The following is an 11,271-nucleotide window of genomic DNA, read 5'->3' on the forward strand; positions in this document are numbered from 1 at the left end:
CTGAGGTGCTGCTGTTGCTGCTGTCACAATCCTTCTTGGAGGTGGTCCCCACTTTTCTGAACTGTTCCCATTCTTGATGCGACCCCCTCCTTTTTGGCGAGTGCCTCCTCTTTCCCGAGGGGTCCCCACTACCCCGAGATGCCCATTCATCAGACTGGAGCCTTAGTTGTCTGAGGAAGAGTTCCCCCCTCTTCCAAAATGTGTTCTTTTGGGTTCTCCATTAATCTATGGAAGCCACAATTTTCTGAGGGTCTCTGGCTCCTCCAGAGGTTCTGCCCCTAATATCCCCATTCCTAGGGGATCCTCATGTCTCTTAAGTGTGCCTCCACTTTTCCAAGATCACTTCTGCTGGTGGGAAACACCATGGACTTTTTCCACTTCTCTGAATGGGTGCCCCCGCATTCTGAGGCCTTCCCCTCCCACTTGCCAGAGGACATTTCCCCCTTTCCTGAGGTTTCCCTCCTGATTCTCTGAGGGAGAAACTCCTCCTTCATTTTCCTTGGATCCCCCCAACTCCAAGCCTCCCCTGTTTCTGTTTATGGCACCCTCTTCCTCCTTTCTGGAAGGAGAGACCAGAAATGTGCCCCCTCTTGTCTTCTTTCTTGCCAGATTGGAGGAGGAGTTCTTTGAACTTTTACCTCAGCTTCCAGGGACCTGGAGAATTTTGTGGCTGGAAAGGAATTTGGGAGACAGAGTCAAAAAGCGTTGTTTTCTCTTGTCCTTCTGAGACCTGCTAGATTTGAGGGGGAGCAGGAGCCGCTTGCCAGGTGACCACCTTGGTTCGCTCTAATTTTGAGCCTTGGGCCACCACAGTGTTGTGAGGCCCATGTGAAGGCTGGAGGGACAGGGTTGGAGCGTTGTCCTCCCGTTTTCCCCCATTATCACACTGTCAGGCTGTGAGACTGACCCATTTCCTGTCCCATCCCTCAATCCTCCCTCTGCATAGTATAACTCCCCCCTCCTCCCCACACCCCCCACTCCCGCCCCCAAACAAAAAAGGAGAAGCAAAAACAGTCCTTCAGGTCTTCCTGCTGTGTTTTCTCTCTCCTTGGGCCTTCTGATTCACCCCTTGATCTCTAGAGGATCCCTGGTTTGTGGGCCACTCTGGTTTGAAAGGCAGGGCAAGAAGCAGGAAATGGGTCACCTTAGATCCAGGAAGGGTGGAAGGGAGGCAAAGGACAGTATTTCTCTAAGTTTTAGGTAACTTCAGCCTGGCCCAAAGGAAGTTTTTACATGGCTTTTACAAATCTCATGTGTACTTTTTTTAATGGCCCACCCTGGATTCCAAATTCACTCCAGTAGCTAATTTTATCTGCTTTGCCAAACGCAGAGCTCTCTGGAGCCCAAGTAGATGAATGCTGGCATTGAGAGATGGTCCAAAGGACAGGAATGAACTCAGTTTGAAACCTGAGTAACTTGTAACCACTTCGTGTCCATGCACAAGTCTCAGGCTAAAAACATGGGGGAGAATGTTCTTGAAGTGGAGTTCTGAAATGTAGGCTGAACTGTTTGGTTTAGCGTTTCAACAAGTTCTTCTCTCTGACTCTGCTAGAACTGTAGTTCACTTTACAGTGTGACTTAAAGCTGTCTTTCTCCTGTTCGTTTCCATCTGGGTCTTGCTTAATTTGAGTCCTTTGTGAAGATTCCTGCCGAGGCTATAATTTGAGTTCTAAATTCGTCGGGGGACCATGTGGACACAAGTTTCAACTCGAGCTATTTTCTTCTGTGCAGAAGTGCTTGGAGAGTTTCCTGGGCCCTCTGCTCCTGGGGTAGTCAAGTCCAGGCAGGAAGGTGCTGCAGACCTGGTTGCTCTCTTACTGCCTCTTCCTGGTCAGTTGCAGGCACTGCCCTGAGGGGAAGGGTACGGATGGTGGGGAGCTTGGGGGTTAGGGTTTCCTGAGACAGGGCAGAGAAGAGCTGGCACATATTTATTTTAAATGAAACCCATAGGACCAACAGGATGGGGTGTTGGAAAGAGAAGGGGGAGCTTTGAAGCCAGAAGGACCTGATTCAGGTTTTGGTCTGTCCTTCCTAGTTGTGTGGCCTTGCACAAGTTAAAATGCAAAATCAGCACGTTACTAAATATTTGAGGGCCACATCTCAATGAATGTGTGTGAAGGTGTCCACAGATGGGAAGTGCTTCCTAGACATACGAATGAATGAATCTGAGGGGAGGCAGTCAGTATAGACATATGAATGAATGAGTGAATGAATGAATGAATGAAGGGGAGGCAGTCAGCATAGCACCTAGCACATGATTGGTGTGCAGTAAAGGTTGTCTGTTGTGCTTATGAGATCAGGGTTCCAGACCAGGAAGCTTTTGACATTCTGCCAAGGCTAAATATGCCCATAGAGAAAGAAATGTGGTATGTTTCTTGCAAAACCCACTATCACCCTGGGTCTTGTAGCATTTTTCTGTGTTCAGATAGCAGCTATGAGATGGACTTGCTGCATAGCAGGCATTTGCTGTGTAGAAGGCATTTGGCCTTGTCTTCTGCTTCTGTAAAATGGGGTAATTTGTAAATGGAGGGCAAGTAGGGAGATGTACTATAATTAGACTGTCGGCAAAGTAGAAGACTATAATGAACTTTAAGAGTTGTGGGAAGAAAAAAATAGGTGAACTATAAACCTAAAGGATCATATTCATATTTTGGGACTGCTTGAGTGAGCAATATACAGCAGTTACCTGGTGAGTGATCTCTTCTTACACAATAGAACCTTGAAAGAAGAATGTTCTTTTAGGGTAATGGATCAGATTTGGGGACAAAAGACTGGAAAAGTGATGTACAAAGGCATTTGCTGTCCCATAATAATAGTACATTGAGAGGGCCAGTGTGTGGCTTAGTGCCCATGAGGAGATCAGAGTTCACCTCGAGCTCCCAGGATCTAGAGAGCTGTGGAAGATGGTAACTTAGGGTGGGGGTGGAGGTAGGGGCTGGGGTGGGCAGGACACTTTTTTTGGGGGGTGGGGGAGGATTCTTTCTTAGCAATTACTGAAAGCCCTGAAATCATGGCCAGAGAGTTGGGCCTAGCCTTTTTCACTTACTAGTGTGGGGACAGATGGCACACAAATATGAGTGAAATAATGGGTGAAAATCTGAGCTAGGCCTCCACTGGGCTACTCCCAGGTTTGAAGGATTCCCCACCTGCCTTTGAAATTACTCCCTCTCCCTCCCTCTTCCCCTCTTTACTTTCTTCTCTCCCTCCCTCTGCCTCCCTCGCTATTGAGGCAAAGAATCCACCAATCTTAAATTTCTCTCTTTTTAAAAAATTTTTTAAAAAAATGTTTTATTTTTGCGAGAGAGAGTGCAAGGGGGGAAGGGGCAGAGAGAGAAGGGGACAGATGATCCAAAGCCAGCTCCTCATTGCTGATAGCAGAGAGCCCAGTTTGGGGCTCAAACTCACAAACCATGAGATCATGACCTGAGCCGAACTAACTGACTGAGCCACGCAGGTGCAGTGCCCCCTCTTAATTCTTCTAAAGACAGTTATTCCATTAAAGAAAAAAGAACAAAGCTTTATTATTTTTAAGATATAAAAAATAAAGTAAATAACTCTAAAGGGCTCACTATCCCTTTTGAAATTGTTCTGTGTCTTTTTGTGTCACAGGCTTCATTCTGGTGGATGGTGGCGTCACCACCAAGTCTCTTATCTAACAGGAAGTTTTTTAAACTTTTTTTTTTTTTTTTAATTTGAAAGATCCTTACAGCAGTAAAAACCCTTGGATAGTTAGAAATGATATTGATCTAGGTACATTTATTAGATGTAATGTAACATGGTTATCTGTTGGTGGGGAGCTCTAAAAGGCATATGGGTCCCAACACTGCCCAGCTTCTAACTCTGGACGATAAACTGTTGATTTATATTACTGAAATAGCTAGGGAAGTCAGGGTTTCCTTCCTGTTGGAGACAGCACTGGGGGCATTAAATCCCTGTAGGATCTTAATGATAAGAAAGAGACTGACCTCTTCTGGAATTGGGAAATAACTACTGTATGAAGTTGTTCCATCCAAATGCATGGAAGGTGTTATTTTTAATTTCTAGTATTAAATTTGGCTTTTTCCTGTCTGTAGCCTGGCTGCTTTTGTTTATTGTGGTGCATTGTTAGAATAATAATTTATCTCTTCAAACCGGCCTATAAGGGACAGTTTGAGCACTCAACTAAACAAGACTTTTCTTGTGTGGACATAAGGTAGGGCATTAAAAAAATTTTTTTTTAACATTTATTCACTTTTGAGAGACAGAGCATGAGTGGGGCAGGGGCAGAGAGAGAGGGAGACACAGAATCAGAAGCAGGCTCCAGGCTCCGAGCTGTCTGCACAGAGGCTGACGCAGGGCCCGAACCCATGGACTGCAAGATCACGAACGCACTGAGCCACCCAGGGCCCCAGGGCATTTTTTTTTTTTTTAACGCAACTTAAATTGGATTGAAAAATAGTGTTAAATATTCTGGCTCATGTAACTTCCTATATCAGCAAATAATCCAGCAGTAAATGTTTGTGTGACGACGTTGCACCAGGTTTACCATGCTGGGTGCTGGCAGCCTAACAGTGAGTAGGATAGATGAAGTCAGCTCTCAAGGAACTTAATCCCAGTCACAGAGAAGAAAACAATCAAATGAAAGACTATTGCAGAGCTTCTTTGGGAATATCCCTGGATGTTGGGAGTTTGGGGTGGAGTTTCTTGGAGGTTTAGAAGTGAAACCTCACTACTACTCTAATTTACTCACTGGACTCTGCTTCTGTTTCCTCCATCTTAAAGGAGGCAAAAATCATGGCATTTTCCTGGGTGATTGTTGGCTGTTGGCACTAGTTGATTCAGGATGACTGTGACTATAATCTGAGAAAAAAGAGAATCTGGGATGGTCACTGGCAGGAGCATTTTCAGCTTCGCTTTTCTTGAAGTCAGTGGCAGTGTGTTTTTGGAATCCTGTGGCATTTCTTCATGGCAGTGCATGTTATGCACAGAGATAAACAGCTCTAAAAGCCCTCTCGCCTTGTTTGAAATCTTAAAAGAAAATTCAGACAAGCAGAGTGCTTGGCTGTTGTTTATGGTATGGGAAAGAGTAGTGAGCTTTCAAATAGATAGACTACTTTGTTGTGCATTAGTAGGTTGTTGGTGCACAGTTCCCTCTGCCCTAGGGTTCCCTCTTATACTGGGGTTGGAGAAGCACTAACCTTAACCTTTCCATGATGTCAGATTTGATGTTAAGCCACATAGGTCAATTATGTGACAGATGCTTTTCTTAAGTGTATTTGTGAGGGGTGGAGCCGGAGAGCAGGGGTGGAAATTCATTCAAGACACATGCTTCAAGAGGAGAGAGAGATTATAAGGAGAGTTTCTGGTAGTGTTTTGCTTTCCTTCAAAGTACTGACTTAGAGGTGAAGAGGCAGGCTCTGGCCGGAAGTGGGCGTGGACAAGTAATGCAACTGCATGTGACCAGGCTCCCACCTCTGGGCTTTGCTGCCCTTGGGAAGTGGATGCTTGCTCCCTCCTCACTTCCTGTTCCCTTGCCCTCCAGCAGAGTTCTTGGGCCCCAACTTGAGTATAGAAAATACATTCAAATTCTCACTTTTTTTTTTCTTGGTAAGCTGCTTTGTTAGAGCTGCGATCCACCAGTGGACTTGCACTTGGCAGTTTTGGAGGCTCAGCTAATGTGCCTACAAACTTAGGACTATCTGGCAGGGTAGCCAACAGGATGGCTTTCTGTTGCATTATCACAGTGTTCCCTGCAGGAGCTTGCCTGTAGAGGGCTGCTCTGGAGATGTGTATAGAACTCAAGGAAGCAGACATTAGCAACGTCCTTCTGCAAGAGTGTGTTCTTGAAGAATGGTTTACTATTATTTGTCTTTATTACTTTGTAAAAGTACCCTCTGTGCAGTAGAAACTTTAGAGCCAGAAAGACTTGGGTTTGTATACAGATTCTGACACTTGCTGGCTCTGCGACCTCAGGGAAGTGGTTTAACTCCAAGTGGCCTAACTTCTTTGAGTCTCAGTTTCCTCATTTGTGGGGTAGGGATGGTAAGCATGAAGCAGGTGGCCAGATTGTTGTAGGCGCCCGATAAAGGTAGTTGTTATGGAATCGTATCAAAGCTGAATGGCCCTCTTAAAGTTGGCACTCAAGTTTGGATAACTAACTACTTATGCCAGTTAATACTGTCTGAGAGTAAATCAGTCCATGTTGGGGCCACAAGCTGGGTGCAGCTGAGGACCGGTATCTAGAGGTTCCCAGATTGGTTGATTTTTTTCCCAGTGAGTTCTCTCAGTTCACTATGGCTTTGTGCTGCTGTGTATCACTTTGGTGTACTTACTATATAGACTTTCGGTGCCTCCTGAAGCATGGATAGGGTGACTGGGAAAAGGGCTCAAACTGGAGGGTGGGTAAAGGAAGGGTGATAGAGCTACTTGTTAGGTGGCTAGGCATTCTGGGGAGAAGAACAGCATAGGCATGGGCAGGGACCTGGAGGTTAAAAAACAAAACAAAACAAAAAAACAAGGTGAGTTCTCTTGACCTGAGGAGGTTATGAACATTGGAAAGTCAAGAGTTTGAACTGAGCACCTTTGGCAAGAAAAGTCTAAAGTTTACCTTTAAAGGTGTAGAAAGTTTTATAAAATGTCCATAGTAGGAAAGTTCAATTCAAAATTGAACTCAGATTAAAATAATATTTAAATTGAATTCTTAATAAACATTTTCAATCAGAAATCAATGATGTCCAGTGAAATCAGACCATCTGGACTCTCTTTGTACTGGTATGTAGTCTACATGAAGTTTAATCTCCTAAAGAGCTTCAAGAAAACAGATTTGGGGGCTGCTTCTGAATTATTATTATTATTATTATTTTATTTATTTATTTTTTTTTTGAGAATTGTTATCATTTAAGCTGGTCTAAAATTCTTAACACAGCAAAACAAATTTTTAACTTGCATGGCATTTTCAAGGTTTAGGTTTTATACTTAGGAAACTTTCAAGTTACTGATTTATTTATTTAAAAAAATTTTTTTAATATTTATTTTTGAGAGAGACAGAGTATGAGTGAGGAACTGGCAGAGAGAGGAGACACAGAATCTGAAGCAGGCTCCAGGCTCTGAGTTGTCAGCACAGAGCCCGCTCTGGGGCTTGAACTTGCGAACCACAAGATCATGACCTGAGCTGAAGTCAGACGCTCAACCCACTGAGCCACCCAGGCTCTCCTCAAGTTTTTTTTTTTTTTTTTTTTTTTTTAAGTTTATTTATTTACTTTGAGAGAGTGGGAGAGAGAGGGCACGTGTACCCATGTGTACTGATGGGGGAGGGACAGAGAGAGAGGGAGAGAGAGGATCTCAAGCAGGCTCCGTGTTGTCAGCCCAGAGGCCCGTGTGGGGATGTGGGGCTCGATCTCATGAACTGAACTGTGAGATCATGACCTGAGCTAAAATCAAGAGTCAGATGATAGGGGTTCTTGGGTGGCTCAGTCAGTTAAATGACCAACTTCGGCTCAGGTCATGATCTTGCAGTCTGAGTTTGAGCCCTACATCAGGCTCTATGCTGACAGCTCAGAGCCTAGAACCTGCTTCAGATTCTGTGTCTCCCTCTCTCTTTGCCTCTCCTCTACTCGCACTCTGTCTCTCTCTCTTTCTCTCTCAAGAATAAATAAACCTTAAAAAAAAAAAAAGAGTTGGATGCTTAACCAACTGAACCACCCAGGCACCCTGAAACTTTCAAGGTTTATATTTAATCTCTCAATGTATCGCTATTGAAGGTTGACTTTTGACTTAAATTTGAAATAAATATCTTATTCTTCTGTTAAACAAGGAGTTGGTAAAATGTAGGCCTGATCAAGTCAGCATGCAAAAAGGCATGGGTGTTTTGTTATCAAGCTGTGAAGGAGAAAACCAGAAAGACCCATCCCCTGTATATATATATTTTAATGTTTATTTATCTTAGAGAGAGAGAAAAAGAGACAGAGTGTGAGTGGGGGAGGGGCAGAGAGAGAGGAGACACAGAATCCGAAGCAGGCTCCAGGCTCTGAGCTGTCAGCACAGAGCCTGACAAGGGGCTCGAACCCACAAACCAAACCATGAGATCATGACCTGAGCCGACAGACGCTTAACCAACTGAGCCACTCAGGCACCGCCCCCTGCTCCTCTGTATTTTTAATAGGAAATGCTAGACACCAGGGTAGGAAAGGGTGGGGGATACCCATCCTGTCAGGAAAACTTTTGGGAAAAATGTTTTACCTCCTTCCTATGTCAGGTTGGAAGATCTGCTATTTAACAATCAGGGAATGGGGTATGAATTGGATACCAAGTGTTAAAATATTTTTTTTCATGTCTAAATCATGGATGGGATGTTTATTAACAGACCAGTGATATGACTAACACTCTTTCTTTGCTAAATACGTTTGAATAGGTTCATCTCTAGACCTAAGACTAACATAAACGTTTTTTTTCTTTTTTCTGGTAGCTTTTTGATTTTTCCTTAAAATTTTTTTTAATTTTATTTTTGAGAGAGAGACAGCGAGGGAGGGGCAGAGAGAGAGGGAGACACAGAATCCAAAGCAGGCTTCAGGCTCTGAAAGCACAGAGCCCAGTGCGGGACTTGAACTCACGAATTGTGAGATCATGACCTGAGCCAAAGTCAGAAGCTTAACCTACTGAACCACCCAGGTGCCCCAGATGTTTTTCCTTTTAATTCTTTAATTCATAGAAAACATAGTTCACTTACTCACTTTTCAGACTTAAAATTGCTAAAATAGGTGGGCATTTTTTTTTGTAAGCCACGTATAGACACAAAAGAGATAATCCTTGCCAACTGGTGACACACACAGGTGAAGACAGAGTGGGAGATATACTTCTGGGTTCACAGTAATACATCTAGCAGTTTGTTTTTAACCCTTCAGGGGAGCATTTGTAAGCAGAACTCTGTAGTGTTGGGACTTCCTCATGGCCACACAGAGACTAAGTACAGATGGAGCCTGAACTCCATGTTGCCCAGCCACTAAGTATACGGAATTGTGGTTAGAAACGGTTAGAAACGACATTCAAAACAAAACAAACACATGCTGACAAAGTGGCCCGTCTCTAGAGAGCTGTGTTTTAGAGAGCTTTTCAGCATATATATGACAGGGATGAGGCAAACAGGTGCAGATATGTCTCCCACAAACTCCTAATCTAGCGTAAGAATGCTGTGATTTAAAAAAGGACATTTGTGGGGCACCTGGGTGGCTCAGTCAGTTAAGCATCCAATTCTTAATTTCGGCTCAGGTCTCTATCTCACTGTTCATGAGTTTGAACCCCGGATCTGACTCTGCCTCGCTGGCCTCTGCTCTGACAGTGCAAGCCTGCTTGGGATTCTCTCTCTCTGCCCCTCATCCGCTTGTGCTTGTGCGTACATGCTCGCTCGCTCTCTTTCAAAATAAATAAACTTAAAAATAAAAGTAAAAAAAAAATGACATTAGTTGTATCGGTTACTTAAATTTTTTAATGCTTATTTATTTTTGAGAGAGAGAGAGAGAGAGAGAGCAAGCCAGGGGAATGGCAGAGAGAGAGGGAGACACAGAATCTGAAGCAGGCTCCAGGCTCTGAGCTGTCGGCACAGAGCCAGATGCGGGGCTCGAACCCATGGACGGGACTGTGAGGTCATGACCTGAGCCGAAGTCAGACACTTAACCGACTGAGCCACACAGGCGCCCCTGTTATAGCAGTTATAATGCACTGGGAGTGTCTTGTTTTTCATAAAGCATCACTGTAATAGTTCCTTTAACTGTTTTCTGGTCCTTGAAAAAAGTACCAAAACTATCAAAGTACTAAGGAAATCACATTAACATAGAAATGTTCCTTCCCTTTCACAACAAATTGCATTCTAATCTCACCAAGTGAATGTGAATTTAGGGTGAAATAAGAAACTATAAAACAATCCTGAGAGATTGTGCTTACGATTGTCCCTAAACTCAGTGAAAACAGTTTTAGACTTGAGTTATAAAAATGCAAAGTGTGGAAAGCGGTCAGTGATCTTTTCATAAAATACTTTAAAAGAGATTTGGTACACTTTTGAATAAACAACCTGTTTATTCTTTAGAGAACTTCTCAGAAAACAAGTGGGAGCCTAGGGTCACTGATAGCAGTAATCTCAAAATTGGTTAAAGCCTACAGAACTAGGTCTGCTTAGCCTGCAAATTTAAGTAATTAAGTGACAATACATTCTGTGTTTTGAGACAGGCATCTAGAAAGTTTAAAGGATAATGAATCCATCCCTTTTCAGCCCTTTCTGTCTCCAAAGCCCCACACTCCAGGTGTGGCCAGCTCTGGTCTCTGCCTCTGCTCTTCTGGATGCCTGGGATGTCCCATCTGTTAAGAACTGGCCCACATGTCACATCCAGAAAGATTTCCCTGATTCCTCCCCAGGCAGGCAGTAGCCCCTTCCTCTGTGATTCCTGTCTTTCCTATGAATGCATTTTTTGCATTGAAATCTTCTTTCTGTGCCGCCAGCCTGTGAACTTCTGGGGATGGTGCTTGCAAAACCTTTGGGGTGAGTGGTCTCTTAGTTTTTCTCCATCAGTGTTTATCACATAAGATATCTTGAATTTTGTCCACCCAGAAACTTTTTTTTTTTTAATGTTTATTTATTTATTTTGAGGTGGGGGAGGGCAGAGAGAATCCCAAGCAGGCTCCGCACTATCAGTGCAGAGCCCGACAGGGCTGGAACTCATGAACAGTTAGATCATGACTTAAGCCGAAATCAAGAGTCTGACGCTTAACCTACTGAGCCACCCAGGCGCCCCTCCACCAAAAACTTTAAAGAAGTCTCCCAATTAAAAACAAAAAAATACAGTACCTTAAACATTCAGTAGGTGATGCTACTCCTTTTCGGTTTCATGCTACTGTGGTGCCTTTGACCAATTTTCTGCCATGAAAGAGGAAAGGAATATGGAATTTGGCCCAAATTTCTTTTCTTCAGTCTCTCTTTTGTGCAGGAATAGGCTCAGATGGTATTTAGTAGAAGTTTATTTAACAGTACATTAGAAAGATAATTAGAATATTTTTGCAGTGGTTGGGGCAGAAGGAAGCCTGGCTGTTATTAGTAAGGATCTGATCTTTGAAGGATATTAAATTTAAAATGAATTTGTAAGAAAATTCTGTTTAAATAACAGAAGTTTTTTTATTTTAGAACAGAAGTGTTTTTTTTTTTTAATTTTTTTTTCAACGTTTATTTATTTTTGAGACAGAGAGAGACAGAGCATGAACAGGGGAGGGGCAGAGAGAGAGGGAGACACAGAATCGGAAACAGGCTCC

The 11,271-nt window shown here is 43.4% G+C and overlaps 1 long non-coding RNA gene across 1 annotated transcript; it reads right to left on the reverse strand.

Annotated features, from left to right (window-relative positions):
- Positions 1–5,817: 5,817 nt before the first annotated feature.
- LOC121011059 (uncharacterized) lies at positions 5,818–10,983 on the reverse strand. Its single transcript, XR_005781474.1, has 2 exons — positions 10,814–10,983; positions 5,818–6,460 (listed from the first exon to the last, which is right to left on the reverse strand). It is a non-coding gene; the product is annotated as an uncharacterized LOC121011059 (long non-coding RNA).
- Positions 10,984–11,271: the final 288 nt, after the last annotated feature.

Source organism: Herpailurus yagouaroundi, unplaced genomic scaffold (genome assembly GCF_014898765.1).
Source record: "Herpailurus yagouaroundi ecotype Mexico unplaced genomic scaffold, PumYag 193, whole genome shotgun sequence".
NCBI lineage: Eukaryota > Metazoa > Chordata > Mammalia > Carnivora > Felidae > Herpailurus > Herpailurus yagouaroundi.